This window comes from Schistocerca piceifrons, unplaced genomic scaffold (genome assembly GCF_021461385.2).
Source record: "Schistocerca piceifrons isolate TAMUIC-IGC-003096 unplaced genomic scaffold, iqSchPice1.1 HiC_scaffold_948, whole genome shotgun sequence".
NCBI classification, from domain to species: Eukaryota; Metazoa; Arthropoda; class Insecta; order Orthoptera; family Acrididae; genus Schistocerca; species Schistocerca piceifrons.
Genome location: NW_025729221.1, coordinates 87,501 through 92,500, shown reverse-complemented (window position 1 = coordinate 92,500; position 5,000 = coordinate 87,501). Strand labels below are relative to the sequence as shown.

The following is a 5,000-nucleotide window of genomic DNA, read 5'->3' as shown; positions in this document are numbered from 1 at the left end:
ATGCGACATTCCCGCTGTCCCTATACATGAGCCGCGACCTGTACCACTTACGAGCGAGAGACGCGATCGCGTTGCTCACTGTACGGCGTCCGATACCGAGCCATCAGCATGTCGGTCCCCATGCGCGTTGCACTCGCACTCGCAGTCGCAAAAACGTGGGGCAAATATATTACGCGGAAGAGCTATAACAGACCGAGCCCCACTGCATGGGGAGAGTCTTTGTCACTAATGTACACAGATGGAACATTTTGGACTGGAACCAGATTACCCGTACACACGGCGCTGATTAGTAATCAATGCAGAGCCATCAAACTACAGCAAATATACACAACTGTCCGTATACATGCTGAAAGAGTCTGCCCACAATGGGAACCACACGTCAGCCAGACACTCTGATCACGCACCACTCTCTGCTTCTAACGGGCGCACATACAATATGTAAGCACCAGCATGGAACAACATCCAGTGCATCTTCTCCGCCACATTACACAATCCACACTATCACAACCAGACCAGGAGGTCCATGCGGAAAATACAATATCCCAGCCTTTCGACATCCACCATTGCGCAGACCAGGCACCAACACCCACACATGTCCTATACAACGGTGCACCCAACATCACAATAGTACCTCCTGTCACAGCGCACAAACAATGACATGAGTCAAAGACACAGGTCTCACACAAGCATAGAATTGGAGCGCCGCCTCTAATAAGCCAAAGGTGCATCCTGACGTGACAAATCTGATCATGTCACAAGCATTCACTTACTATAATCACTATCAAGGAACCTGCCGCCCCCGCCCCCCCCCCCTACACCTTTCCTTACAACAACGTGTAACCTAACCTAACCTAACCTATGTTGTACCTTAACCTAACCTATGTTGTACCTTAACCTAACCTATGTTGTACCTTAACCTAACCTATGTTGTACCTTAACCTAACCTATGTTGTACCTTAACCTAACCTATGTTGTACCTTAACCTAACCTATGTTGTACCTTAACCTAACCTATGTTGTACCTTAACCTAACCTATGTTGTACCTTAACCTAACCTATGTTGTACCTTAACCTAACCTATGTTGTACCTTAACCTAACCCATGTTGTACCTTAACCTAACCCATGTTGTACCTTAACCTAACCCATGTTGTACCTTAACCTAACCCATGTTGTACCTTAACCTAACCCATGTTGTACCTTAACCTAACCCATGTTGTACCTTAACCTAACCCATGTTGTACCTTAACCTAACCCATGTTGTACCTTAACCTAACCCATGTTGTACCTTAACCTAACCCATGTTGTGCCTTAACCTAACCCATGTTGTGCCTTAACCTAACCCATGTTGTGCCTTAACCTAACCCATGTTGTGCCTTAACCTAACCCATGTTGTGCCCTAACCTAACCCATGTTGTGCCCTAACCTAACCCATGTTGTGCCCTAACCTAACCCATGTTGTGCCCTAACCTAACCCATGTTGTCCCCTAACCTAACCCATGTTGTCCCCTAACCTAACCCATGTTGTCCCCTAACCTAACCCATGTTGTGCCCTAACGTAACCCATGTTGTGCCTTAACGTAACCCATGTTGTGCCTTAACGTAACCCATGTTGTGCCTTAACGTAACCCACGTTGTCCGCTAACGTAACCCACGTTGTCCGCTAACGTAACCCACGTTGTCGCCTAAACCTGCTCTGTAATTGTTATACGACTCGTTCAATTAGTGTAGTGTTGCCCACCCGCAACCCTCGCAATATAGTTCGCTACTCGCACTGCCCGCTCCCCTGTGTATCGCTTCATGTTAAACACCTTGCAAGTCTTGCTGACTTTCCACATGCTCCTGCTGTACACTGTAATGTGGATGGCAGCAGGACGTACATGCCGCCCCCCCCCCCCCCCACCCCTCCCCACGTCCCCACGTCCCCACCTTGCCCCCTGCCTTCGCAAGCTGGTTGGTGACAAGTTTGCATGTTCAATGCCCTTCGCATGCGACGTACGCAGGCTACGTTGTGGTGCGGCCTGTGTCAACTGTCCGCTGATGTCGTACGCGTGAACCACAATCTGTACTGCACATTCGTCCTTATGTACTGAATGATACATCGTGGCACATGTGTGACCGTACAACGACTGCGCCCAAAAACGGCGGACCATACAGTGCAAATATTGTGCACGCAGCTACGTGTCGTCTCCCTATGAGAGCTGGATTGCAGTGTGGTACGCCATAGAGACGTGTGGGAGGAACGGACGCCGTGGATGGCGATCAGCATGAGCTGTGTGTTGATGTATTCGGACCTAGTCGTCTCTCCTCAAACACCGTGATAGCATGGTGCACCGCGTTCCATATCTGCGACATGCTACAGAGGCCGGTTGACAGTCGTTCGAGCAATGGACATCGCATACGTACGGGGGCCACCTTCCACGTATTGTCTAGGCGTGCACATTTTGTTGCGTGTATGTGGGCAGACGTAGTGTGGCGTGACACCTGACACAGGCATGCAATAATCGTTGAAGTTGCTAATGGCGATGGACGCCTACGTTTTCTGGTGAAGTTACGCAAATGAAGAAATGGTAACCCGTTGTGGTGCGGTTGTTCTCGCTAGGGGTGAATCGGTGATGGCGACGATAGGTTGAGGTACTAACCGGTTGTTCCAGCGATACCCACCATGCCGATGAAACTGAACGGCATCTGGGTGTGAAGCGATACGCGGTGGTGGCTGGGTGGGACCGTCCCCGGCCGGTGAGGGGGCGCCTCCCGGCGTGCTGGCCGCGCGGTGCGTGGGCGCACGCGCTACAGCCGGCTGGTGGGGGCGGCCAGTGGCAGGCGCGCCGGCCGACGGACGCGGCAGGCGTCGCAGCTGCGCGCCGGCGCACCCTGCGCGCGGCGCCGTGCGGCCAAAGTAGGTCCTCGCGGGCCCGGTGCGAAGCGCGGTGGACATCTTCAGTGTGCTGGTCCGATTGAGGACTGTGTGCGTTGAGGATGCGCCGCCGCCCGGCGCTCGGCGCCGCGACGCCGTCTGCTGCTCGGTCGCCCCAGCGGTTCTCGCTGGTGGTTTGTATCGCAGCTGTGCGGATGTGTTGGCGCGTGCGCTGTGCTGGGAGAGTTCGCTTCGGCACCCAAGTGGGGCTTTTGTCCTTCTGTGGCGCTGGCGTTGGAGCTGCCGGTCACCGTAGGTGGCGCGTGTTGTCTCCCGCCGGCAATGCCACGACAGCACGCTCCCGGGCCTCTGTCGGCAGCGGCAAGCTCAGTTGGGAGCACGGGTGGTCGCACCGAAAGCGTCTACTCGCCTAACTCCGGGCGATTGCGCCTCTCTCGAACCCGACCAAGTACTTGGGACGGCGCTGCGCGCCGCCGGGACCTGAGAGGGTTTCGAGGTGTATTGTGCAGGGGAGCTCAGCCTCCTCCTGTTTGCAGAATGATTGAGCGGACGCTTGCGTGTTCGCGCGGGCCCCCGGGACACACTCCCGGGCGGCCGGCTGCTCAGCTCTAGTTGGCGCAGCTCCCTGGTTGATCCTGCCAGTAGTCATATGCTTGTCTCAAAGATTAAGCCATGCATGTCTCAGTACAAGCCGCATTAAGGTGAAACCGCGAATGGCTCATTAAATCAGTTATGGTTCCTTAGATCGTACCCACGTTACTTGGATAACTGTGGTAATTCTAGAGCTAATACATGCAAACAGAGTCCCGACCAGAGATGGAAGGGACGCTTTTATTAGATCAAAACCAATCGGTCGGCTCGTCCGGTCCGTTTGCCTTGGTGACTCTGAATAACTTTGGGCTGATCGCACGGTCCTCGTACCGGCGACGCATCTTTCAAATGTCTGCCTTATCAACTGTCGATGGTAGGTTCTGCGCCTACCATGGTTGTAACGGGTAACGGGGAATCAGGGTTCGATTCCGGAGAGGGAGCCTGAGAAACGGCTACCACATCCAAGGAAGGCAGCAGGCGCGCAAATTACCCACTCCCGGCACGGGGAGGTAGTGACGAAAAATAACGATACGGGACTCATCCGAGGCCCCGTAATCGGAATGAGTACACTTTAAATCCTTTAACGAGTATCTATTGGAGGGCAAGTCTGGTGCCAGCAGCCGCGGTAATTCCAGCTCCAATAGCGTATATTAAAGTTGTTGCGGTTAAAAAGCTCGTAGTTGGATTTGTGTCCCACGCTGTTGGTTCACCGCCCGTCGGTGTTTAACTGGCATGTATCGTGGGACGTCCTGCCGGTGGGGCGAGCCGAAGGCGTGCGACCGCCTCGTGCGTGCTCGTGCGTCCCGAGGCGGACCCCGTTGAAATCCTACCAGGGTGCTCTTTATTGAGTGTCTCGGTGGGCCGGCACGTTTACTTTGAACAAATTAGAGTGCTTAAAGCAGGCAAGCCCGCCTGAATACTGTGTGCATGGAATAATGGAATAGGACCTCGGTTCTATTTTGTTGGTTTTCGGAACCCGAGGTAATGATTAATAGGGACAGGCGGGGGCATTCGTATTGCGACGTTAGAGGTGAAATTCTTGGATCGTCGCAAGACGAACAGAAGCGAAAGCATTTGCCAAGTATGTTTTCATTAATCAAGAACGAAAGTTAGAGGTTCGAAGGCGATCAGATACCGCCCTAGTTCTAACCATAAACGATGCCAGCCAGCGATCCGCCGCAGTTCCTCCGATGACTCGGCGGGCAGCCTCCGGGAAACCAAAGCTTTTGGGTTCCGGGGGAAGTATGGTTGCAAAGCTGAAACTTAAAGGAATTGACGGAAGGGCACCACCAGGAGTGGAGCCTGCGGCTTAATTTGACTCAACACGGGAAACCTCACCAGGCCCGGACACCGGAAGGATTGACAGATTGATAGCTCTTTCTTGATTCGGTGGGTGGTGGTGCATGGCCGTTCTTAGTTGGTGGAGCGATTTGTCTGGTTAATTCCGATAACGAACGAGACTCTAGCCTGCTAACTAGTCGCGTGACATCCTTCGTGCTGTCAGCGATTACTTTTCTTCTTAGAGGGACAGGCG

General features: G+C 53.4%; 1 non-coding gene across 1 annotated transcript in view; it reads left to right on the top strand.

The window, feature by feature from the left end:
• Positions 1 to 3,497: 3,497 nt before the first annotated feature.
• Positions 3,498 to 5,000, top strand: part of LOC124773186 — a 1,909-nt gene continuing 406 nt past the window's right edge. Inside the window, exon 1 of the ribosomal RNA XR_007014515.1 lies at positions 3,498 to 5,000. This exon is cut by the window's right edge and continues 406 nt beyond it. This is a non-coding gene — a ribosomal RNA (small subunit ribosomal RNA).